Genomic DNA, 27,866 nt, shown 5'->3' with positions numbered 1-27,866 from the left:
TCAATCTTAAAACTTTGTGTAGACCATCATGGAACATTTTGAGTCTTATCCCGATAAATTAAAAAAGGCTACTCATATCGTTTTGTCTATGGACTTTGGGGCATTCATGAGAGTAAAAAAACTCACATCTCAACATCAGTAAAGTCTGATTCATGTATTTGAAATAATAAATAATGAACGTTTTTCCCTCTTTTCTCTAGACTAAAGTCCAATTAACAGACTGTACCGAGTTTCAGATTTATATAGTTTCTGGTCTAAGAGCATAAAAATTAGAACATGACAGGGAATTGGGCGAGCAGAACTTTCCGAGCAGCTCCTGAATGCACCGTGACTATCACATGGCAGGTGATAGTTGAGGAAGCTCGCGCTTTAGTACAGCAGCGCTTAGTACGGGCGAGGGACAAGTCTGTTAGTCCACAGCACCTTACATGTGTGAGTGCGTTGAAGTGTGTGTGTGAGTGGTGTGTGTATGTGTGTGCGCGTATGCGGGTGTGTTTTACTGCCAACTTTATCTTCAGGTGTCTTCCGTATACAATATTGAAGGATATAGCTCACTAATTCACAGGAGGAGTCGCAAATCGTAAGTAATTCAACTAAATTAAGCTCGGCTAGTTGCTATTCAACAGTTGTAGACGACCTGTAAATGTAACATGCAGTGTCATTATTTTCTCTCTTTTGTAACTATTTAATGAAATATAGTCCCATAAAACCTCAAAAAAGTGAAAAGGTTGAATTTTAATGACTTTGACTTGCTTGGTTTAAGTTTAAAAAAAGTGTGTTTTATTTTGGCATTTCTGCTTTCAAGATAGCAAAGGGATTTTGAGATTCGTGGCCCTTTGTTTCATGTTGAATTCAAGGATGATCTTTATCTGTCTATGGAGTATCTCCTGTTCGTTGAATGAGTTTACTACAAGTAAAGTGAATTACATTCACTAACTGAATGTGCTGTTAAACTGACAAGATGGACACATTGTGACACATTTAAATTGTACTTTTATTTTGAAGGCTGCACCTCATAACACATTCCAGTTAATGTGGTAACAAGCATCATGCTCCAGGGTAGAAAACATGGGACTTTATTTGTGACTTGTGCCTCTCTACTTGCTCAGCCATGTCCTGTCAGCTTGGAACTATTAAATGATGTTTAGCTGCTCTGACACACGCTGTGTAATTGCAGATCATCAATTTCTGACAGCGTGGGTAAAGGAGAGGGAGGGAGAAAAAGAAGGGAAGCTGATATGCAAATGGGGGAAATCAAGGCTGATGTTAGGCTCCCCTCTGCTGAAGCATCTGCTGTATCTAACACTAGAGATTGTGTGCACGCACAGACATCATAGGCAAGCGACTTGAGAGAGCTGAAGGAGCCTCCTGCAACCGAATACAAAGGCCGGGGGTTCCTTTTTATTGCAAATCTCATTTAAAAGGGGGAGAGTTGAAAGGCATCATTGCCACTGACAACACTGAATTGATTAGGGCTGCTTTGGTTGGCACTTGGGTGGCATTAGCTCTTTGAAACAAGAAAGGAAATACAATCAGCAGCTGAAATGGTGGCTAAAGATGAATGCATTAAACCTATGTCAGATTTATCTTGTGAAAGAGTTTCTGAAAAATGTGTTTTGACAGTTTTACTAACCCACTTTGGAGTATTTTAGAGCTATTCACAAATGTATGCATGAATAGAACACACACACTGATCCACAGATGATGGCACTCATCCCTGTGATCAAAGCAGCTTGTGTAAAACTGGGACTTGTGGTTTTCTCTGCAACCACATAGGTTTAGATGATTGCACTGTCATCTTAACTTCTGCTGCTAATCACACCACTATTGTAGTTCACAGGAGGTAATCTACTGTTCCATTGGAGAGAAAAAAGAAGGCACGAAAAAGTGAGGAATGAGAGATACAGAAAACATTAAAGCAGAAATATCTGTGAGAGCAGCAAGAGAGGAAAAGCCAAAGGGTCGGGACCAGGAGGACACACAGAGGCTGTTAATCTACACAGAATCCTTCTCTAGCTAGGGGAGTGGAATAAAAGGTACCAACAATGAGAGAAAGGAAAAACATATGAAAACGAACCGGGTAATATTAGAGGATATCTTGAGGTTGCTGTGGAAGGAAGGAAAAATGGAGGAAAGGAAATGAGAAACAGGGTGGCAAGAGTGGAGGACAGATGTGACAGGGTGAAGTCATATTGCTGTCACAAAGAAAAACAAATGAGGAGAGGGATTCTTGGCCCTCCTGGAGAAAAAGTTCATACTGTAGCTACTCAACCACAGAGAGACAAGCGTTTAATATGAGGTTATGAAAAAATGCTGTGGGGAAACACGGCTCACTCAGTGTCATGAACTTCAGACATCCGGATCTTTTCCTCAGGTGCAGTTATTGTGCAGCTTTTGCTTTGTTCACATCTTTTTTATGAGCCTCTGTTTCAAAATAAATAAGGCTGTTATTAAAAGAAATAAAGGAGGTGATACAATTATAAAGTGCTTGAGCTGACCAACTGGAAAGCTTTGGATGTTTATTTTTGGTTTTGAGCCAAACTCAATTGTCTCATCTTACCAAGTGCATGTTCTGCATTATCCTTAACTCATCAGATGAGAGGCTCAGGTGTTTTGGTTTGTTTTTTTGTCATAATGTTGGACAAACTGACTTTTTTTTTTTTCATATGTCCAGTGGTTCACTCAGAATGGGGGAAACACCCCCCTCCACGTTTAGTCAGCAGATAATGTGTAAAGAAAAAACCCTGTCTCTTTATTTACAATGAACTTAATCTTATAATGACATACTCAAGTGACAACCCCCATCCATAAATATGAAGCCCACGTGGAAGTTCTAAAAACTGTAGTTCTTTAAAGTTCTGCTTGAAGCCAGTTGCAGAAAGTCCAGTCTGCGTGGGAAGCATGGGAGATTAATTTTTTACAAGTTTTTAAACTTACAACTTTTCCCATATAAACCTGTTTTTGCTTTCTTTTTACATAATTAAATTTTCCACCTCACATTTTTGCACGAGGATGTAGGAAAGTGTTGAGTGTGCAAGATTTTCCTCAGGGAGAATCCTCCAGATCCTCTACCATAACCTCTCTCTCAATATGTTGTAGGTGTCAGGGGTTTGAAAATCTATTCCCATCCTCCAGCCAGTTATCATCTGTCTGCTCTCATTATTTCCCAGGATACAACCGACTTGTTGTGGTACCCTAAGTAGGGTTTCAAAATTCCAGGAACTTTCAGTCAGAAATGTATAGGAATAAACAGGAATTTACAGAAGTAAACTGGGATTTTTTTAATGAGGAACGTGAATTCAGCTAGGGCTCAAATACTTTTGCATAATTTTGGCTAAAACAACCAGATTAAATGCCAGTTGATTTGAACATCTATGCCATTCCTTGACCACACAGCAGTACTTTACTAACTGCAGAGCTATTGAGACCACACCCCCTCATACACTGTGCGTGATTCCACCAGCACAACATCATTGGCCCATTGATGCCCGTAGTCGCAAATTTGCGGCACACCCTGTCAGATCTTGATGCAGCTGAAATGACCTTTGTATCTCATTAATACTTATTGATTCATATTCTAATAAAACCAAAGATCATATCAGATTCACTGTGTCACAATATATTGGTCAGGTGATGAACTTCTCATAATATAACTTAGTTAGAACTTTTGTGGTACTGTACTCAAATTTACAATCTTAACTTAATTTAACATTTGTAAGAATGCAATACACATAAAAAAAAATCTATTTTTAAAATTGTCAATAAATTCAGGCAGTAAGAGGTTAAAGGCACCACCTCAGGACTACATAAAGTCAGTTAGTTTTGATAAAAAAAATTTCCCAAGCTTAATGTTTCTGGAAATCTCCCACCCCTGCAACCCTAACCCCAATCATTACAAAACAAAAGGATGAAACAGAAAAGTGACTGAAATTGTTTTCAGATAACACCCAAGGCAGATCTACATTGATCACATCTTTGTGTGCTAATGCCCAATGATATAATGAAGCCTTTTTTTATTTCTTCATACCATCCCATTAAACTGCCACAGTACGTCCCTGTGTTTAGGGTTTTGCTTTTAAAAACTGGTGTCTTTCTGTTGTTTAATTTTGGTGTTTATAAAGCAACATTAATGCACATTGACACTTGCAGCGTGTGCAAAAAGGGGCACTGTTTGGTACTTTTTGAAGGAAACGTAACACTTCTGGAGCTCTTGGAAAAACTACTTCCTCTTGGTGTGACAGCTGTGTCAGTACTTTAAGCTTGGCTAACTATACACTAGTCTCACAATAAGAATAATGAACATGAGTAAAGACATTCAGTATTGAACTTGGGATGTTCTTCTATTGGCTAACAAACAGTGTTGCAAGCACTTTACATTGCCTACAGTGGTCAACTTTACTGAACTGACCTAAAGCCAACCAAAATTTTCAGACATTTCCTTTTGTTACCTGATTGCGGTAAGGCTGTACTCCATAAAGATGAAGACTTTAATCAACCAATCTGTGACACATCTGTCAAAGCTTTTAAATATTCAAACTAAGAAACACTTATCTCAGTCCAGTTCTGTTGAAAAGGAAAGACTGAGGTGAGAGAAAAAAGAGCTTGCAGTGTTGGAATCAGCAAGTGTTGAATAGCAAATAAAGATAGACAGAAGAGCAATTAGCTGTGACGTGAACAGTGGAGGATAAAAGCTTGTATCATTTGATTTCCATTAGCTCTGAGTGTGCCCTCGGAGAAGAAACAGACTGAATGTGAGGCTGATGTATTTTGCAGCCAATAACCATCCCAGTTGTTAAGTAAGTGATAATTTACAGTGAGTAATTTACACAGTTTACAAGTAGAACCCTTGCAGGGTGATAGAGAAGGATGTAAATTTTTTTGTTCAAAATATGCTGTTGTTTTGTAAGTTAATGCGTAATTACTGTGGTATTCAAAGACCCTTCTCTTTAAAAGTGGGTCATGTCAGCACGGCTGTTGTCAAACCTATCTCTGTTTAACCTGTCAGGAGCAATATCAAACAGACCAGCTGGCGAGTGAGAGAAGAGGTGAGCATGAAGAGAAGGAGTTTGATGAGGGGAAAAGGGCAGGAGAGGAGAGCTGCACTGTCAAAGTAACAAAACCAGAACAGAGTGATAAGCACGGCCAAAGTGGGGGAACTTAAGGTCCAGCTGGTCCTGCCTTCAATGGAGAATGAGTTTCAAAATGTAGAAGGAAATGGCTCAAAATATTAGTTTCATTTGGAGTTTAACTAAAGAACCATTAAGCAGAATACTTTTATCTCTTAGGTCATAACATGCTACAACAATCATGGGGAAGACAGACAGAACATGATGATCAGCATTCTCCATGAGTTGGGTAAGCCACAGAAGTGCGTCGTAAGAAGGATTGGCTGATGACAGAGTGATAGAAATATGCCTGGAAGGAAAAAATCAGTTTGGAAAAAGTGCACAAGCAACATGGATGATTGTTGGATCAAGTAAGTTGGTAAGAAAAGTTAATTCAAATCCTTGAGGGAGCTTCATAAGCTGTGGACTGAGACTTGTGTCCGAGCATCAGGAGCCACTGACGTCTTCAGAAAAGGGTTTTCATCTGTCTAACTCCTAACACCCAGTCATCCTGAACCAGAGACAATGTCAGAGGCATCTCACCTGGATTAAGAAGAAGAGGAAGTTTACACTGTCTTTGAAGGTTTGGGTGCCGTGTCATTAGCTGGTGTTGGCCTATCCAAGTCCAAAGTCAACACAGGAGATTGGAACATTTTGTGTTTCCACTTGGCAATGAGATTCATGGAGATGCTGATGTACTTAACCAGCAGGACTTGGCGCCTACCCACAACGCCAAAACATCTACCAGAACACCGATCCTATTTTTGATTAGCTTGGCATATCCTCTGACCTCAACCTGTTGGAAATTTTATGGCATTTGTCAAGAAGAGGATAAGATACACCTTACCTGAAAAACGCATGAGCTAAAAGCTGCTTCCAATGCAACCAGGGCGCCACTGACAGCTCAATAGTGCCACATTTCAAGGCTTCCATGCCTCACCACATTAATGCAATAAAATATGGTAAAGGAGCCCCAATGAAACATTAAGTCTGTATTACTGTTTTAAATGATCTGATAATTTGAGAGACCAGTTTCTGTTTTTAGTCAAAATCATTTTAGGATGCGGTCATACTGGCAAACTGTACCGTACTTAAACACGTTTTAACCAAAGACTGTATATAGAGTGGACAGCGTGGCTCCGCCATTTGTCATTGTATAGTTTTAAAGCCAAAATTCCCCCGCCATGGTAGTAGTTGCGCAGCCAGAGTCTGCGCAATATAGACGATGAGGGATTCTGGGAGAATCTGAGTGGAGCTGGGTGACAAAAAAGAATAACTTTTTTTTTCTTTCGACTTCACTTCTTGTAGAGGTAGAGTCACTTCTTGACTCTACCTCCCAACATATTTTACAATCCCCGAAAAAAATACACGAGAACGGCAGCTGTCGATCATTGTTAAACGTTACGTTAAGCCTCGTTTTTAACCTCATAAAACTAATGAAAACGAAACTTTTCAGAAAAAAAGAGGACTGGAATAGAAGACAGTCAAATGATATCTTCAAATCACCACAACAATCGGACGTAAGAAATATTTCTACGAGGTGTAATAATTTTTGAGAGTTTGACCACAGCCCATCTGGAATGACTGGAGAGCTGCATTTTTTGACTCATACTGCAGCCAGCCACCAGGGGGAGCAGTTTTTGTGGAGACCTCACTTCAAGCCGAGCAAGCTGATATCCATTTTTTTTTTTTTTTGCAGTCTATGGTTTTTAACCCTATAGCCCAGTTTGTTTGGCTAGCATGCCGTGCTTAAGCACAATTCGTTTCTCTGCTTTGGCACGCTTTGGAAAAGTGGGCTTCGGTGCGGTTCACTTAATGCACGTGCACAAGCACACGGACAGTGCGTATGATCCATGACGAATGAACCATGATGAATGATGGTTGTAACCGCTCCTCTCGACAATCATTTCAAACAGTAGCGGGGTGTTAGAGGGTTGTGTCAGACCAAAACAACTTAACATTAGCCAAAAAGTGTCTCAAGTTGTAGCAGTGTTCTCTGTGTCTCATTGTACTGACCCTGAGATTGCACTTTGTGTAAACAGATGCTTAATGATGACATAGGTGATCCATACATGTGTGCGATACCTGCTAATGGTTCATATTGGAGTAGTGTGACCGCTGGCCATACTCTACAGCAGGGGGACTGCAAGGGTGCAATCGTGCTTGAGTACAGCATGGTTTGGATAGCCAGTGAGACTGCGCCCTAAAAGACAAAAAAGAGGCTGAAGGCATTTTATTTCATACGTTGATCACTTTTCATATGACACTGTATTTGCCTTCCTACAGAAGTTTAAGACTAGTGCTAACAATCATTGTTGGAAATGTAGCCCATGTCAATATTTGATCTGGATTTTTTTATTTCATAGTATTTATTTTTCTCCTCTGATGCACTGACTCATCTGTGTTTGAGTTTCTGTGTAGGATAGTCATGTGTTGCGTTCACAGATCTACATGTTGTGACCAAAGCAGGAACAATAACTGGGAACACAGAAGCACTGAACTAAAAAGACACATAAAGAGTAGGATTCAGTCTGAATGTGAAACATATACATTTATTTAAGGAGATGTAAAGCGATTAGTATGTAACCTTCCACTTTGCTACAGGAAATAAAAACCCCTTCCAGTGCTCATACATAATGTGGGATTTAGGAGGAAGAATTGAGATTTGAGTGGTTGGAAAGCCTTTAATGTATGATTTATCCTGGTCAGTGCTTCTTCTGGTTAACTCAAGCCTGTGGATATGATGAGACAAATTCTCCCCTTTGAGTCAAGAGGGAGAAAGAATAATTTAATTTGTTTGGGCATGACAGATGGAGAAGTATCCTCTTGTTATCTCTGATGCAGAATGTTGTCTGTATCTCACAAAGGCTCAGCAACAATTCCTCATGACTGGAGAGCAGCACCAGTACACCCACCAAGTATTTAACCCAAGCTTTGGCTCGACTGGACTCTCCTTCTGTGTGTGTGTGTGTGTGTATGTGTGTGTGTGTGTGTGTGTGTGTGTGTGGAGGGGGGGTTGAGACTGGCCGCACCTGCCTCCTGGTGACATTTACCTGGGACCCTTGAAAAGACAAGAACACACACACACACACACTCCGAGCGTGTGTTTATGCTTGTGTGAATGTAACAGTATCCTGTAACGTGAGCTGACTTTGTTCTTGTCGAGCTAGCTTGTTAGCAGGTTGTGACTGTGACTCTGTGTAACTCTAGCCTCCTGTAGCCGAGGTGCTGTCCTCTGAAGTGTGGCTTGTCGCTGTTTTGTCCTCTTTTGCATACTTGGCTATCACTGTGGCGTTTCGACCACCCTGCTAGCTTGTGTTTAGTCTTTTCTCACCAGTTTCGCCAGTAGAGAACTGCTCTTTCAAGACAGGAGGCTAAATCAGGACGCCAGTAAACTGCACTCATAAATTTAGGGACAAAATCCTCTTTGAAAGTCAGCTTTTCTGAATCGGTCGGCAGACCACAAAGAGTTGAAGTCTCACTTGGTTTAGTCCTCTGGGGCTTCAAGAAGAGGTGGCACTGGCATTTGCCCTTGTTGTAAATATCTCACACCATTTTATTTCCAGTTCTACCAAAATGTTGCAAATTTAGCTCTTTAGGCCTGTGAAAATAAATTCAAACATCTTTTTTCAACCTCACAGATTAAATCAGTATTTCCTCAACTTCAAACTAGAATCTTTAAATGCAGAAGGGGCTGTTATATTTCCTGAAAAGGTATTTTGCAGCCGTAATAAAAAGTCTGACATGTTGTTAGATGATTTTGATGATTTTCTGATTTTTTTCCACATAGTTTGGATCCAGTATCCAGTCAGCCATTCGATCTTTCAAGTCAGCAGTCAGCAGTTTTATCACAGAGCTGCGCATTATTCAATCCTTGATAGAAAACTTTGCTGCACATCTGTCCAGGTGGTCCCTTACTAACAGCCACTCCTCGGTGGGGGGGGGGGTGGGGGTGGGGGGGGGGGGGGGGGGGGTGTCACTGCTGTCACTGGGGGATCCTGTCTGAGGCCCGGTTTACAGGATGTTTCATCTGAAAACGCTAAAACGCTGTGACAACACAGTGAAAAAAATCTGTGTTTACACGGAATCGCTGAGGGACTAAAAACGCTGTAGTAAGCATGCCAAGCCTGCAGGTGGTGCTATAACTGTCTTGTCCAGTAGCAGCTTCTGGGAGATCTCCACCGAAGTAGAGTTGAGTCGATCATCTGGTGAATTGGGGAAACTAAGAAAAAAAAGTGGAGCAACAGAAGCACATTTTGTATGAAGACAGTCAGCAGATTCAGCAGATTGATCAGCACAAGCAGGACACGGTGGTTTGCGATGGTCATACCAACGATACTGTTGTCCTGTTGTATGCACTTGCGCAAGGCGGAGTGTGACGTCAGCGTTTCCACTGAAAACGCCAGCTTACTGTTTACACGGAAACAATGTCGGCAGCGTTTCAGAAAAATCCTACTCTGGTGGCTGTTTTCAAACATTTGCGTTTTAGATCGGCTAAAACGTTGTTTCCGTGTAAACGCGAGGCTGAAACGCAACAAATCTTTTGCGTTTCACCCAAAAAGCATTGTTGTGTAAACACCCCCTGAGTGGTCAGGGTCTTGGCCGCTTCATCCATGAAGAGACTTAAAAACTATTGCAAAATCTTGTACCGACAAGCAGTCAGTAGCTGGAGTGACAACAGGTCGCATGTTGTGTATAGTACATGCAAAAATGACAGTGATAGTACAAACCTTATAGAGATTTATGAGGTCGGTCTTCACCTTCTGAAACTCTCACTACAAGTTCATACCTGCAGCTTTTCCTTTTTGTCTTCTTTTTGTCTTCTTTGAGTCTAAAAGAATAGAATAGAATAGAACAGAATAGAATAGAATAGAATAGAACAGAACAGAACTTTATTGTCATTGTAACAAGTACAACAAAATTGAAGTCACAGCAGCAATCAAGAAAACAAAAGTGAGAAAGTGTATAGAAAGTACAAAAAGGTCCATAAGAAAACAGATGATGACAGCTTGTCCATCATTGTCCAGTTCAGCCAGCCTCCACCTCCACAGGGTCCAGGACTGAGCTTCTTCAGTCATGCTCCATCTCTGTCTCCTGGATCCTGTCTGCTCACAGCAGGTGAAGCTCTTCCAAAGTGGTGTTGATGTCTGATGTTAGCTCTGTTAGCCATGTCTGTAAATAGCATGATGCTATTCGGCCCTCTGGTATTCCCTCTGTTGCTGGGTTAGCACAGCTAGCTCGTCCATCTTATTGGAGATAGATCTTACGTTCACAATGATGGATGGAAGGACAGGTCCATGTCGTCACTTCTTAGCTCACACCTGAGAGCCAGCACGTCATCCTCACCTCCTTCTCCTCACCTTGTGGGAAGACATCAGGCCTTATATCAGTTAGCATTGACATGCTACAGGCTGCTAACAGCTGATTTCACATTTAAACAATGCAGCCATGGTTACATGTAGGGTCTCCAGACAAACACAGGAGAAAAAGTAGTGAAAGTATCACTTAAGTCACAAAAAGTCTGGTAGCCATGACCAACAAATGAGCCATACAAAATAATGATCCACTCCAAATACAAAGATTACGAAAAAGAAATGAAAAAATTAAAAGAAACCAACAAAGAAGTGAGAGCTGGTGCAAAAGGCAGCCATAGCAAACAGGGCGGCGCCATTGGAAATGCAGTCATGTCTGAAAGTACAACATAACGTGTAGATATGATGTGCAGCTTGGTTAAATTCACTACATCACCCAGGAACAGTGACAGGGATGCCTGGACTAATACTTCTTTGAAGACCACACCCGCCTGTCTGTTAGGCCAGGTTTAGTACACCAATATGAGTACAAGCATGTATGGGATGAACCTTGACGACTGAGACACTCATTTGGCAGCTGAAGTGGCACACTGATTTTACTAAAAATTGTCCGATGTTAAACTGAGAAACCCACAAAACATTTATTATATCTCAAATATGACATCCCAATCGTGTCCACCTTAATTGTCCACCTTAATAACAATCACCCAGTTTGACCAAATCCTTCAGCTCTATCTGTGTTGATGGCTCTGGATGTTGCTCCCATGATGCTCTGCTGTGTTATCTCATCAGAATTAACACATGCCACAGTGAGTCCACAATCGAACTGTCTAGTTCATTACTCACAGTGAGTCTCATTGGCTTTTTTTCTGGTCTAGGCTAAGTGCTGATTGGTTAGTCCTAGCTGTCACATAAGGTTGTGACCGTCTTGAATGTGAATGTATTAAGTAGTGTTGACATGTTGTTTTTACAGCGCTGGCTTGCTGACAATAGTCTTTGAGCTCTCTGCTGATTTCTGAGCCTAAGGCGATGTCAGGACCTCAAAATGAACTGGAAAGAGAGGCATTTTTTTCAAAGCAGGCCTCTGCACCTCTTTTGAATTCACTGAAATTTGTACTTTTAGTCCAGATAGTGGTTCCCATTAAACCATCAGTATCCTATTTTTATCACAGCCAACATTAAAAAAAGAAATACACAGGGGCTTAAAGTAGGGCTGCACGATTATCGCAATCGCAATCGCAATCGCAATGTCAGCACATGCAATTACGTAATCGCAAAAGAGGATATCGCAATCGCAATCGCAATGTCAGCACACGCAATTCAGATTTTTCTTCATGATAACCAAGCAAATCTGTAGACTCATCATGACACAACCTTTTATATTAAATCGCAAGCATAATCGCAATCGCAATATTTTCCACCTAATCGCAAATCGCACCTTTTCCCCAAATCGTGCAGCTCTAGCTTAAAGGCACTGTAATGGGTTTCCATGTTGTGTTGATTCCAGTGATCCTTTCAACAAAATATCTGGTGTTTTCAGATGAAGACTGCATTTCCCATGAGCACTATTCCTCAGTTTCTCAAAAATGAGGATTTTGTTGGATCATGCTTCGATGTAGGAGCAAAGGAAGGGAAAGCAGATCTTCTTCTAAACACTACTTTATTTGAAGACAATATTTTGCTGGATACAGAGTAATAAGTATTTATGTTTTAACTTATTAAAAGTATTAATTAAAATGATAGATGACACAGCTCTGCAAGCTTTGTTTAACTGCCATTAGTGAGCTAACAAACGCTGATCAGATGTAGAGGTCCAACTTTACATGAGCACATCGTTCAACTCTTTTGTTGCCAGAGTGGCGATGAATTCATACCCTGCCCCGAACCTTAACATTGAATCTGCTCTTTATTTAGCAAAGCACAAAAACTTCAGCAGAAAACTTGTGTTTTGATGTTTGTCCTGCATCAGTATCAGCTATAAGTAAACAACATTTTGTAAACAGGAAAATATATATATAAAAAAAGAACTTTCTTACTTGTCCCTGACAAACTGTAAAGGCTAAGCACAGTGTTGTCATGTGTTTTTTTTTTACTGTTTGTCTTGTTATTTGCCCTCTAAAGTACTGTTATTCTCTTCAGGCAAGGAATCCATAGAGTGACGCTGCTCTCCTGTGATTGGCGTTCTCAAGATGTAAAATACAGTCTCTGAAAAGTTACAGTAAAAGGAAGAAGGACAACAAAAGCTTTTTGTTGCTCTAAACTGTTTGAAGCTGCTTTGTTTTCACATCTCTTATTCCTTCATGCTGTGAAAGTATTTGTGGCAAAGCAAGCAGCAAAAATGTTTATTGTTTTACTTCTCCAAAGCTTAATTTACTGTATCTATCTGTCAAAAGTGTAAAGAAATGTAGTGTTTGAGACTATTTTTTAAACCATTGTAATACTGCCATTTTTTTGACCATAGGTCTTATCTTTTATTTTATTTTTTCAACATTAATATATGACATGAGGCTCCAAATTATTACCGTAAAACCTGGATAAAATGTAAAAAAGAAAGTAGAGTTGCACAGTTTATTTTAAATGTAAATCAATTTTCAATGGCTTCACTTAACTGTCTAATGAAAAAATATTTCTTGCATCCAGTTATGTAAAACTTTCAGAGCTTCATATTTTGCAATTAAAGAAAAAAAATACATGGATTAAGTTTTAATTGCAAGAAATTCTGTCAGAGCTCATTCAGTCACTATTTATCCACCACTTGTAATTATGGGAAGTTATACAGAGTGTCATCATTATTAAATAAAAACATAGAAAGCAAACTCATTTTTCAGTGAACCATGTAGTCTACTTAATAAGTAATAGAGTTGATACAGCTCCTCATGGAGCACGAGGAGTGAAAAATAAGGCTTTCAAAGTGTAAAAAGTATTTTTGTATTCCATACTAACATCATTCAGCCACACTTTGGCAAAAAAAAATGTTTTAGTTATATTTGCAGGCTTCATAATTCATAAATGGGCTGTTAATTAAGTTTTTATGTCCCCCCCCCCCCCCCCCATGCTTATTTTTACTTTTTTCACCATAAGTCTTATTTAAAACAAACAACCAAAAAAATACCTGAAAGGATTGTAAAGTTGCTCATCCCTGTTCATCAAAATGAACAAAAAACCTTTAGAAACCAGAAATCCCTGCATGGATACAGTAGCACAATAACTTTGAATTCATTGTGAAGCATTACACATCAGAAGTGTTGTTAAACATAACCACACTCTGTGCATTTAGTTGTAGATGTCAGGTTACATAAATTCTATGTTGTTGACACTGGGGTTGCCAAGTGCAAATATCAAAGGGCGCAAGAAAAACCCACGGATCAGACATCTGGAGTTCTTATATGTACATGAGGTTGTTATTTTGTTCTGCCTGACAAAATCACTCCCACTGCTGCCGCCCAGTACCACGCTCCTGTGTGTGAATGTGTGTAACAAAGCTGTGCAACATCTCCTGTCAAAGTGATTTCACCCAGGTCATCACACACACACACACACACACACACACACACACACACACACACACACACACACACACACACACACACACACACACACACACACACACAGTCTGCCATGTATGAGCCGTAACTAACGATCCTTGGCTTTGCGCACTCGTGTGATGAGGTGGAAGAGCTAAATATAGTTCTGGAGATGTTTGGTAAAAGTCAATCAATCATTGCTTATTCCAACCTTTTTATTGCTTTTTGAAACAATAAGGTCAAAAATCCTGAAGGTCAAAAATCCTTAGGGTCAAAAATCCTGAGGTTAATTTTTTTTCTTTTACTAAAATGACATTACACACCTGATTTTTTTTTTTCCACCAAAGCCCTTGTACAAATTTTAAACTAGTTATAAACTAGACTAACATGATACCGACTTCATTTCTAAGAGATATAAAAGGAGACAGCAACAAAAATAAGAACCATGTTTCTACAGTCAATTCTTAGTTTTTACTATGGCTGCACGATATCGGGTAAAAATGATATTGTGATATCATAGTTTCCTGCAATATATGTTGCAATATTATTTAAACTTTACTGCTTCACTCTGTTCATCTGATTTGACTGTAAAATAACAGACTTTCACTTCATTGCCTCTGTCTCTCTCTGCCTCTGTGAACACTACGTTAGCAAAGAGTTTGATTCATATTGATATCCGTTGATTATTGATATTAATCTATAATATTTCCTGCGAGAGACTAGTCTCACATCAGGTCAAACTTTTTAATACTGTGCTCCTGCACCTAGGTCCCATCTTTTACATCTTTGTGACTGAATAATAATACAGGGATATTTATTAAATATGAGCAGACACGCAGTGGGTCCCAGATTGGTCCTCCTCCTACATTTTGCCCTTTTTTGTATTCTTTGATATTTTGCCAGAGATACAGGGATGGGTACCGAATTAGCTACTTTTGAAGGTACAGAGGAAAACGAAAACCAAAAGGTACCTAAATGCATCCTTATGAATGTGAGTGAGTTGAGGAGTAGGCGATTTTCCTTGCTGGACATGAACACAGCATTATAATGTTATTTATTGAAGAATGAATATGTTAAATTAAAAAAAAACATTTTATCATTAAACAAATTGATACTTTTTTACCGCATTCACACCAAAAAGTACCAAAAATTGGTACCGTTGAGTACTGGTACCGATTACCTGGTACCGCGCATTGGTACCACATCATTTCAAATGTACAAGGTACCCATCCCTACAGAGATATGAATCAATAAAAAGTGATGTTTAGAGACATTTCTAGAACCAGCGTACTATATTGCATATATCACACACCCTTGTGATATGAATACTGTGCAAACACACATCCCGATGACGATACTGAAACGATATATTGTGCAGCTCTCGTTTTTGCAATCAGAGTGTCTGTCGTTACAAATACTTGTGCATAAAACTACCCTCTTCTTTCTCTTCTTCTTTATCCAAATTAGTTCACTTTACGTGGTCACTAACTGAAAATGTGCCTGTTACTATCATGACTATCTCTGTCATGTGTAGATACCAGGATTGGCATTTCAAGCATTTTCAATCATCACTGGCATCTGTACGACTGGTTCAGTGACTGTTGCTATTTTTAGTTTTTTTTTCCCGTTTTGCTACTTGATGCAGGCACCATTCTGTAATGCAGTTATGAAACAGCTTCAGGATGTACTACAGCCACCAACTGGCATGAATATCATATGACAACCAGGCACCAGTAAAAAAAAAAAAGGAAAATTGAAATATTTGTATCAAGCATTTGATTTTTCATCAAGTAAGGAACATTTGATTTGAAAATCATGACTCATCACTAGTAGAAACAGGGCAACCAAGATGGCAGCCTCTGTGGAAGAGGACTGACTCCTGTGTCAATATAAAAGGTTCATTTCAACCAAATAAAAACAAAACTTTTATATTAGATGGTTAGATACTCATTAAATAATGAATGTTTAATTCAAGTCTGTTTTGCAAATAATGGCTTCGTATGTCACGCTGCACCTTTAATGGTTCTGCCAATCACATGATGTGACAGTCCATTGGTTTGTCAACTGCTGCTTTTTTAAGCCTGTAAACTATCGATCTCAGCGGTGGTTCTGCAGTATTTGGTCAAGAGGGTTGCACCAGTTAGGGGCCGGACGTTGGCACTGCCATGTTATCAAAGCCGCACAGCCCAATCCCAGGGCTAATTCATTCATTCATTCATTCATTAGCTGGCTAAGAGCTCTGAGATGAGATTCTTATTACGATGGCAGCTGACCAGAGATGTTGATTCATCATGAAAAACAACCCCTCTCTGTGTTTATTAAACAACACAAAATGAGCAGTTCAAAGTAACTACGCCTCTCATTCACTTTCCTTCTTTCTTATGGGGAAAAGCCAAAAATCTACACTCATTCATATTTGTTGATATCATACTATGACATGTTGAATTCTACATTTAAATCAAGTCCTAATTGGGATTTATGCTCTTTTAAGCCTTCCTCAAGAAGCTTTTGGTTTGATCAGACAAACAACAAACAACAGTGAAATTTGTCTTTTGAATGACGTGCCAACTTGTATGTCCGTCTAACACCAGGCGCCTCACTCCAAAGGGACTGCCACGTGATGACAGTGAAAAGACTTAACAGTACAGTAAGAAAGAAGGGAAACTGAGAGTTTCAGGCTGAACTAAAGGACATCCTCATCTTAAATGTCAGCGGTCCCATCACATTGAAGTTAATTGGTGAAGAATCTGGTGTTTCCTGTTGGCTTGGTCTACACGTGTGCATGCAACACACACACACATTCACACACATACACACACACACACACAGTTGTATTTACCCTGTGTGACAGGAAGGCCTGCAGGGTTTAGGGCTGGCCTATAGCTGGTGACACTAATCCAAACAGGCTAAGCCAAATGAGGAGGAACGGTAAACTAACGCACACACACACACACACACACACACACACACATCCTCTCCACCCCTCTGTCTAACTCTCTCTCTGCATTCGTGTGTGTTTTTCCTCTTGTGTGGCTCTGTGTTAATGTTTGACCCTGTTTCTCAGCCGTAAAGGTTCACATGTATTCTGGCATTCCTGTCCTCACACACCCGTCCCAGTGACTGAACCCTGTGTTGGTTTTTTCGGCGACTCTAAAATTTTCTGCCTCAGTTTTTCCCACTTTAAAAACAAAAACAAAGTTGTAAATGTTTGACACATACGCTCAATTAATAACTAACACTAGAAACATTAGACCCTCAGTGTGTGTTGTTTTGTAGCTTTTTGCTTTGGCCTGATACTCTTATGTAACATAAGGGGACATACTCTTTGAGATGTCATCATTTACATATCTAATGTATGCACATCCAAATGTCTTCACCAGCTTCTGTACATGTGTATGTGACAGGCTGGAAAAATGCCCCAAACCCTCTGCTCTTGTCAGGCGAGGTAGAAAACAGTCTGCAGATGAAACAGTTTCTTCCTGTGGACCTCAGCTGTTCCTGGTTCACTGCCTTTCACACACCACCTCCCCTCCTCTGGTGTAATCAGTTAAACAATGATGGATGATCTCACCTTATATGTTTACATTGCCATGAGTACAATCATTGATGTGCTGAGGCTAAATACCGCTCCCTTTATAGAAAAGATGCAGCACTTTAAAAAGATTTCTCAGTCAAACTGACTAAGTCACCTTATCACTGTTTCATAACTTCTGGTGCTACTAATGTAGGAATGAGGGGCAGTTTAACAGCATCATACTGAAATGAGAAGGCAGCAGGATGTGAGGTAGAGGTGAACAGGAGTTCAAAGATGTACTCACTGTTTTGAATGCAAAAGAGAAAAAACTTTTCCAACTTTGTATGCTGAAACAAAAGGAAGGGTACAGAATGCTAATGAATGGAAACATCTCTAAAACCAAAGAAGTGGTTTATTTATCATCATCAGCCAAGTAATCTGATCATTTTTACTGGGCCAGGGTGAATTCATCCTTGTTGTGCAGGTTAATAAGTTTCCATTTCTGTTATTACTGAAACAATTAAACATCTGGGGTGCCAGCAAAACTTTTCAGAGCAACACTTTTGACTGGAAGCTGTCAGAAAAATTTGGATTGTTGGAACATTTCACTGTTGAAAATAAGATAAATGACTATTTGATAGGAAAACTTGAGAGGTACCCAGAATGTTGGGAAGAGAAAGGGGACAACATGGATCAAATCATGTCTGGACCAGGAGTCAGTTCTGTGGCCAACAGGTTGAGGACTGTTGCCTCCATGTGGGTTTCCTGCTCTACCAACAGAGTTAAACTGGCACCTTTTTTGTAATTGTAATTCAGTCTTTACATTTTTGAGTTTTTATGCATTATTTCTAATCGATATGGCAGTGGATAGGGTTTGAATCTGGTAGAGAGTGTGGGATGTGATCATAGACTGTATAATTCATGGATGTAGTGTTCTTGACGTCACCTGTTTAAAGCCGATCATCAATGGTAAATTGATGAAAGTAATTTAAATGAAAAAAGTAAATCCTGGACTCAGCCGAGCTTTGTTCACGTTAGGATGGGGTAAAGATGTGGGCTTTAAGTCTCTTTGTAGACAGCTACAGGTTCTCACCTGTCAGTCAAGTCAGCCATACCCTTACACGAGCAAACTCAAGTTTAATAGCTACGAAAAATAAAGAGTCATCAAAAGGTTTACCCTGTACAGTGTGTGCCAATGGAGAAATGAGGTACAGACTAGTCCTCTCACTCCTGTCTCATCCCACTCCCACAGGAAGAAAATCCTGGACCAGTGCTAAACAAAATCCTGTCCCATCCCACTCCTAGTAAAATGACTCTCACTCCCATCCAGCTCACATTCAGATTGACTCCCACTCCTGCACTGCTCCAATGTTTCTGGCATGTCAGATTCTACTTCAGTGATTACTTTCTCAATTGCTGTTCTTTTCGATTTCTGGCAGAAGTCAGCAGCTGATTCCATTTAAATTGCAATTCTTTAAAAATTTACAATTTTGCAATTTTTAGTTTGCTTTTTTTTTTTTAACACCAGGCCATGTGTAAAAGTTAAATGATGATGATAATGTCTACAGACTATATCAGGAGCAATATTTTCTCGTAAAATGCACATCATATGAATCAAAGAGAAATATTTCACCCTCTGCTGAAGAAAAGTGGTAACTTTTTCAAATCCAGACTTTTTTCCAAACAAAGACTTAAATGAAGAATCTGAATTTGAAAAAAAAAAAAAAAAAGATTTTTTGACAAAGAATCACGATTTTGATATTGTCTAGCTAAAAAATCCCAATATATCGATTTTCAATTTTTTTCTCCTGCCCCGACTGCTCCCGTTAATTTTTTTTTGTACTGTCCCAATCACATGATTCATAGTAAAGTTGACTCCCATCCCGTGGGAAATGTCAGCCTCTAGTACAAACCCAAGCTGTTTTTTTTGACCAGGCTGTGAATGTGTTTGTTTTTCCCGTAAAATCTGCTGTTTTGGTTCACTGTGTATCTGATTTCCAGCGTTTCTACAGCCAGCCTTAACATTCTCTCTGAATCTGGCTTCATATTTTAGACCATGGGTTCTGTGGCATGCAAGAAACAGGCCATGGAATTGAAGCCATGCCAAGCCCCTACTTGAGAGATAAAGCCTCTGAACACGAGAAACTTGACTCAACTTAAAGGCCAAACTGGTGCTCCAACTGGCACCCTTCTTTTTCTGTTTGGTAACACATGATGGACAATTGTGCAGTGATAGAGGTGTTTTTTATCAAGGGGACAGGCAAAAAAAACTTTCCTCTTCTTCTCTTATTGGTACATTAGACCAGCAGAATAACTTGGGGCATACTCACATGATTTTATTCCATAAATCAAACCAACGATCTAAGCACTAAACTGAAATCACTTCCTTTACAAGTGTCTGCTAGCTGCTAGTGTGGTGTGTCCCAGTTAGTTTTTCTTGATGCTTGTTCTTTGCTTTGATTCATTGTTTTATTTCTGCCTCCATGAGAGCTCTGCCTCTGAGAAACATTTACAGAACAAAACTCTAATCTCCGCTGCAGTATCTGTCACAACATTATCTCTAAAAGCTGTTAATGCTGGGCTGACACTGAAATTAATGTGATGAGTGTGTTTGCCGGTCGTGTGTGCCTGCGTTCTCCATCCTTTTCTGATTACAGTAAGTGAGCCTGATGATAAGTAATGAGCTATGCTTATGGTAATAGTCCAGAGGCTAAGTGTTGTACATCAATCCGCTCAGTGTCAGCTCATATCAGCTCTGCTGTTAGCCTTGGAGGAGCTCTGCTTTGAGTAAAATCTATTCTCTCATTGTTTTCTTTGAAGTTATCTCTTCTTCACTCCAGCACTTTATCTTTCTTTTTCTCTTTGTCTCTTTCTTGTATCTTAAGTTGCATCATACTGTTGTGTGTTTTATATGCTGGTGATCGTTTCACCCTTGACCCAGTTGCAAAAGACCCTAAGTCAGTAAAATGCCTCCTGTTTAACCAAAGCATATCTAGAGTTATTGATGTTGATCTCTAACTTTTCAAGCCGTCGACTGAAAGAGACGCACATAAGGTAGTTCTGCTGAAATCTATCGATCTTAGCCGTTGGTGCCCTTGGGCAGGTTGTTCCCCTAATGATTACTATAGTCACACAGTAACTGACATCCCAGGAATGTGGTTGATCTGGGTACCTGCCAGGTGTAAACCTGTGTGTAGATTAACAACGGTACAAATTTCCAAGGGGCCCCTGCTGCAAGTCAAAACTGCACACTAGACTTCTTAAAGGCAGGCAGTCGTTTGTTTTCAGCAATTCTTTCACTTTTCTCAAGAGGAGTTCCCCGCAAACTTTGTTACCTCTACATGTTTACCATTTCCTTGGACAAAATCATATTTAAAAAGATTGTTTTTGCATAGAGATGCCTGTTTTAGGGTGAGTTACTGAATAGTAACATACTGTACAGTATGTGATGGGATGAAATAATTCTGACCTGTTAGTTAGTCTTGAGCTTTTCTTGGACTTTTCTGTTCACAACAAGACATTGAGAAACCAACACCTTTTCAGGGCCTGATCTTGCTCCTGAATAACAAGAGCTAAATTGCAAACTGAAAAATTGCATGTGCTATTAGTGGGCGTGTTGCAGGTGACCCACTTTGATTGCGTGCAAAATTGATAACCCCTGTTTAAATCAGGGTTTTCCTGCTGTCACCGTGGACAGTTTGAAAGAGTACAGTGGCTGTGAATGAAAAATGAAGTTTGACACCATGGAGTTGTAGGTCTTGGAGGAGAAGACAAATAAACACTCTGGTGAACTCCAGCAGAGACTTCTCAGCGTTACCAGAGGAAACAACATTTGGGAGGCTGTCTGTGAAAAGGTGAATGCTGTGAGCAAAACCAGAAGATCTTCTGATGAAGTAAAAACCTCTGCCTCTTTCTGACCACAATGACCACAGCTGTTTGTGTGTAACACTGTGCCAGTTTGCACCTGCCTTTTAAACATGCTAAATATAAACGCAAAAACACCGGCCACAAATGATTGGAGGTTTCAAAAATCACATTTTGCGCACTGAATGATAACATTTGCATCTCCTCCTCACAGTATTTTGCACGTTATGATGATCTGCATAAATTCTGCTTATTCATGAAAGCAAACACGCTCCAATCCTCAATGCACTTGGGTAGTACATTAACTTTGCGGGCATTATTAAGCCTGCATGGGTTTTTATACACACAACCTTTAGTAGGACAGGTCTACACACTATCATTTCCAGCTTAGTTCACCAAACTTTTTATATAAGGAATTACAAAGATATTTTAGTTTCTTGTGTTTAATTTTTTATGCTATCATGACGTTTTGTTTCTGTCTTTATTTTCTCCTTCTATTGTTATGAGCTCTGATGTGACCTGCTGAAAAATAGACTTTTATATTACTGTTATTAATAGGGACATTGAATACCACTTTTTTTTTCAGACCAATACTAGTACAAGTACTCCCTCTTGGGTACTTACGATACAGAGTACCAATACCATTAGTTCTTTGACACATAAAATTTCAATTAACAGTGACAGATAATTTCTAACAAAGAGAGTTCAAAATAAAGCACAAAAAATGATATGATTTTATGATTTGGTTTTAATAAATTAACAAAAGTGCATAAAAAGAAAAAAAAATCAACTAACAATTGTCAGAGTTTTAGTTTTTCTTAAAGAAACTGAAGTGCAAAATGAAACTGTTATTATATTGTATTGTCTAAATAGGACCTGGCGCATATTTGCAGTATTGTCCCTCTCGTCCATCCCCAATTATTACCTATTACAGATAACTCTGGCATATTTACATGAATGCTGTGCTTCAGTATTCATTAATACACACTGTTCCATAATAAATAAATAAGTAAATGATTATAAAATAGATATACAAATTAGAAACTTATAAACCGGATTGAAAAAAACATTGTCCAACTTTTTAAAGCCTTACCTGCATTTATAACTTGGTTTCACCCAGTTGCATTGCATATTTGGTTTTAATTGGTCAAAATTGGTTTTTAACTATAAAAAACAAGAGCAACGTCAGGGACAACCAGATCACAAAGGTCACAATCTAGTTATACTATATGCAGGAAGATGTACACAGTTATTTATTTTACCACTTAACCTCTATTGATAATTTGGCAAAAACATTAGTTTCCATCTCAGTTAACCACATTAATGATTCCTTAATTATTATTTCTAATTTATTTGGAGAGCTTAAACCCACAAGTTGTAAGAAGACGACAGGGGGGTAAAAACTAGAGGTAGACCGATATGGATTTTTCAGGGCCGATACCAGTCATGGCTCTGGTTGTAACCAATCAGATGGTACTGTGGGTGGGACAGTGCTGGGGACTGAGTAGTGACTGCAGACAGCGGGGCAGCTGCATCAGAGCCGCAACAACGCAGTTTTAAATTTGTTTGTTATTGGCCGTCGGATTAAGAAAAAGGCCGACACCGATATCCTCAAAAAGCCAAATATCGGCCCTGATAATTGGCCCAGCCGATAATCGGTCTATCCCTAGTAAAAACTGTCAAAAACTAGCAAAAGACATAAAAGAACACAAAGATGTTAATCAAAGATGATAACAGACAAAGCACAAACACTGCACACATTTGGTTCTGTCATGGAACTTGTTGAATGAGAAGGAAATGAGAAGAGAAAAGTTGTGAAGAAGTAAAGCTTCTGTTATTTTCTGCATCTTTTCAGAACAGGAAAATACAACCTTGTGACTTCAACATGACTGAAAATGTAAAGTTTATTGTGATTTACTACAGCAGGGTGAGTTCATGGTGAGACTCTGACTTGAATGAAAAGCTCAGTTAAATTTAATGTCAGTGTCATCTGCAGGTAGGCTGACAAGTTAACCAATGCCATTGAAGTGCTGCTACCCTCAGATCTGTAACAGTCCTTAAACAGAGTGATATTATGTGTATGTGTATGTTGTTATTGGCCTGGCAGTGAGAGATAATGTAAAGGGAGAAGGTTATTCTGCAGAATAACTTCAGGATGAACAAGTTCTGAAAAAATAGCACAAAGTACAAAGCACGCATTCACACCTACCAAGGACACCTGGGTCAAGCTCTCACTTTTGTCCAAACAGATAACACACCTGCTCCCGATATGAGGGGGTGGTGGGAGAAGGGCTCGTAGAGACCTTTCATTGTAACACTTTTGTGAATCAGACCTTTCTTTTTTTTAAGGAGGTGGCTCAAGAAAACTCAGACACTGTTCAAAACAAGCAAAAGGGAAAGAAATAGTAAATGTAGACCTCAGTGAATGATGTTTTCAGACATCACTGCAGAATTGAACATTGGTAGTTGTGGTGTGGTGTTTCAGTGGGTGTGGATTTCCCAAATCCTCTTTATGACTTGAATTATTATGTAATTCTAATTAACATCGAGCTCATGTTACAGGATCTGACATGGGCTTATTCCGAAGGAAGACGCACTGAAGTAATGTGAAGTAATGTCCCCGCTGCTGCTTGTTGTCCCCATGATGATCGTTGACTGGCAGTCATGTGTTGTTGTGTGTTATGGTTCATTACTCTCACTCCGAGGGCAAACTGGATTACTGCACAAATGAGAGAAGTCAACTGGGCTGAGCTGAGTGTAACACAGATAACCGTCAAGGAGAAACAATCAGATGAAATAAAGGGAGAGTGCACAAGACAGATCCCTATGTTCATGAGAGAGCTGTACAGAGCGCTGCACTTTCGCAGGATTATATAGCACAATGAAGAGTAGAGCAGTTCAGCGCAGAGATGTACGGATGAGTGCAGTGCCGGGAGTCTCATGAAACTATGTATTCCTGCTCCCCCAGCAGCCACACATCAGCCACGGTTCACAGATCATACTCTCCTCACAGTCATCCACGAGCAAAAGATAATCTAACCAGTGTTCAAGCCCACAGACTCAGCTCTGAGATGATACTTTTTATAGCTTTACCCTGTGAGTGTGTGTTGGCCTGCGAGTGAGCCGCAGGAGAAACTTAGTGGGAAATTAATTTGACTAAATGAAAAAGTCATGCCTCTTACCGTCTTCACAAAGCAGATAGTGCAGCATGCAGTAAGACTAGTATCAGCTGAGGGGGCCAAGAGACAGTTCAGGTTTCCTCTACAGTAAAAAGAGCAGTGAAGGACATCATTGCTGGAAATATCTGTGATTTAGTTTCATAAACACCGAAGGATAAGAGGAGCAGGCTGCAGTAAACACTGCAAATAAAATTCTTCATGCCACCTCATCTTTTGCTGTAACACTGATAACACATGATGCTGCATAACCAAGGTTACATCAAGGTTGTTTCTCACTGGGATGCACAGATAATAGGTAAAAGATGCTATAAAGCAGTCGGCAGTGTGGTCAAAAAACATCTGACAGCTCTTTTTAAATAGGCTGAATCTTAATTTCTAGGCCATGTTAATTTGAAAATACGAAGAAAAAAAAGCATATGAATGAGATCTATGTGTTTAATGTGAAATGTGTTTCACGCTGCTCTATTAAAGCTAAGGCCTTTGGAAACATTTCTGAACAGCTCTTTATTCAGTTTTGGTTCAATCCAACTCTGAGCCTTTTGTTTTTAAGTTATTAGACATTTAAAGGTCCCATATTGTGCTCCTTTCCTGCAGTTTAATATGGATCATTGATGTCTCCATGAAATGGTAGTAACATGTTTTGGTCCAAAAAGCCAATAAATCAAGCACAGCAGCATTGTTTCCAGGCTCTCATAGCCCCTCTGTTCAGAACGCTCTGATTTAGTGGGCGTGGCTTCATATGTAAATGAGCCACCGCTGATACCGCCCTGCTCTTCAGGGTCACTGAGAGCGGCGCCACGAGCTCCAAGTGCACAATGTTTAGAAAACAGAGAAGCTCGTTTAACGTAACATTACAGGCTAAAACAACAGGCTAACCGCAGCTTAAGTTAGCATCCTGAAGCTAACACAGAGACACTGAGGAAAAGCTCTTACATCTGCTCCACAGCACACAGCATTTAAAATACTTACATTTCCAGGGTCTGAGGTTTGTTGGTGGATGGTTGGTATTACGCCTGGATTCAGGACCAGTCTATTCGCTAGTCCTCTGTTGTACTGTCCAAAGTTGGAAAAGCAGTCGGCCGTGAAGTGACTAGCACACACGTGCACAGTTTTACTGAGTGTAGCTGACACATTTCCTTGATAAACGAACTCTAGCCACTTAGTCTTGTCTTCTTCTGAGATGGGAAGCTTGTGCATGGAACTATTTCACTGTTTACAGCCAAACACAGAGCAGTGATGGCTCTTAGTGGGCGGGAGTATCTGCTCCGGTGGACCAGTCAGGTCAGACTTGCTCCTGATTGGTCAAAACAGGGAATCCCTGACGTCGGCAAATCCCCAAAATCCAAACAGCTCGTTTTAGGTCAGGATTTTACACTCACAAGCACTACTAAGTACAGGTTTTGTCATTAAATTCACATTTTGTGGGCTGGGAGGAAAGACAAAGACCCACAAATTTCACTAAAAGACTTAATAAAGTGATTTTTGCACAATATGGGACCTTAAAACATGTTGTAGGTTTGCACATTTGCTTTAATACTCTTCCATGTGTCCATCTCAGTCCTCTTTTCCTCTCTATCCTTCTGCTTCACTTTTTGCTTTGTTTTCTGTTCTCTTATATATGAAAGACCTGTTTGCATTCAGGCATGTTTTTGATTCAATCACTAAGTGTGGAGCATGGATAGTTACTCCAGTGGCTACTTTTGTTGTCTGACAGTTGAATTATTGTTATTATTGGAAGTTGCAGCAGGAGAAAGCTCCAGAGCAGGTTTCTGACCCTAAGTGAGGCCGGACATGAAGGATCTTTAGTCCGTTTGTTCAAAGTAATCTGCCCTGTCAACAAGGAAACATGCAGGACCTGCTCGCTTGAATGGTGAGGATTAAGTGGCCGATCTGGTTGTTCTTGATTGAGCCTGTCCAGTACACCTTGTAGATTACAGTGGTGGAGAGAAAGTTGAGGTGTTTTTTAATAATTGTAAAATGTATCACAACAAAACGCTTAAAAATGTAGGTGCCTTTAAAATAAGTTATTTTTAGATTTACCCCTAAAAAAGTTTTAATCTCCACACTCTTGAAAGTTTCATTTTTTCTGTCAGCAAAGCTGGCCATCAGGAACAGAGCAGACACGTTGCAGAAAGACAGTTTTCTTTTCACTTAGGAGAGAGCTGTCAACACTTGGGCTACAGTGGCTGTGAGAAACAGGTCACATATTGTCATGTTTGACAAACTTGTTTTTCTGGAGTGTTTCCCTCTTACTGGGAAAAGGCGTGTCTGTTTCTACATCAATAAAGACACAAGGAAGGAGCCACAGAGTGCAGACAGCAGAGCTGTGTTCACACTTACTCTAAACTTGTGAAAATGTCCTAAAGTTTTCAGAGTGAGCTGTGTGTGTGAGAACAGGAGTGACTTTTCACCCCAGTTTTACCTGATATATTTCCTGGGCAAACACAGCAAGTAACTGTAGGAGAAGTCTCTGTAAGTAGGAGGGTATAATAACTTTATTCCACATAAGTGGTGTACTGAAGCTGCTTGTAACTTTACGGCTCACCTAGATGCTTTATTTCCACTAATTTATTGATAATATGAATGTGTCTGTTAAGGTGCATTGTGATATAAAGGAAGAAAAATGTCATCACGGTGCAGCACTCTGTTTCAACAGCCTCATATTTTATTGTGTAGCGTACTATTTTACATCAAACCCATCACATACTAACTCCTGGAACCCCTGCCTCTCTTCCGTCTGAAAGGGAGAACCTTAATGCTGTGATAGACAGATAAATAACTTTCACAGCCAATCTGTCCCAACATTTTCTGGGCTTTTAAAAATGATCAGCAATTCCACATATGGAGAAAAATGATATATAATCCGAGATAAAGACATTGCTTTTTAATGAGAACAGATATTGGATTATGTGTGATTAATGCCTGCCTGCATAATAAAAGAAATGACATCATTGTGAAGTAAATAACAGGATAATCCTCAACACCTGGCACTGGTTCCCTTTAGCTGTCATGTCATAATTACTCTTTGAAAACTTACCTCATACTGTTATGGCAGCTGTTTATATATTTAAATGATTATTCTATTTTTAAGACTATTTTTAGGACTTTTAGCTTTTAATAGACTAGGAAGCTCCAAAGACAGGAAATCCCAGGGAGGAGTGGGAAAATGCCGTGCACCAAATCGAGCCAGTGTGACAAAGATTGTAAAGCCTGTGTAAATGGGGCGGCTGTGCTACCAACTGAGCCAAACAAACGCCTTCTATTTAAATAAAGTCTTAACTCTCTTTAGGATTTTATCTATGGAACCCAAAAAAATTCATAAATAAATAAATAAAAACAGCATTTTGAAATAAATACCATTTTGATAA

At 39.7% G+C, this 27,866-nt stretch overlaps 1 protein-coding gene across 1 annotated transcript in view; it reads left to right on the top strand.

Moving 5' to 3' along the window:
• Positions 1-359: 359 nt before the first annotated feature.
• The window catches only part of ppfibp2b (PPFIA binding protein 2b), a 103,302-nt gene continuing 75,795 nt past the window's right edge, over positions 360-27,866 (top strand). The window contains exon 1 of the mRNA XM_074678569.1: positions 360-580. The gene's annotated coding sequence lies outside the window, so the exon portion shown is untranslated. The remainder of the gene's footprint in view (positions 581-27,866) is intronic.

The sequence above is a fragment of the Halichoeres trimaculatus genome, unplaced genomic scaffold (genome assembly GCF_033239565.1).
Source record: "Halichoeres trimaculatus isolate MK-OKI-2021-1 unplaced genomic scaffold, fHalTri1.1 fHalTri1_scaffold_10, whole genome shotgun sequence".
In the NCBI taxonomy this organism is placed as follows: domain Eukaryota; kingdom Metazoa; phylum Chordata; class Actinopteri; order Labriformes; family Labridae; genus Halichoeres; species Halichoeres trimaculatus.
The sequence above is the reverse complement of the archived record's forward strand: the minus strand, read 5'-3'. Positions and strand labels throughout refer to the sequence as shown.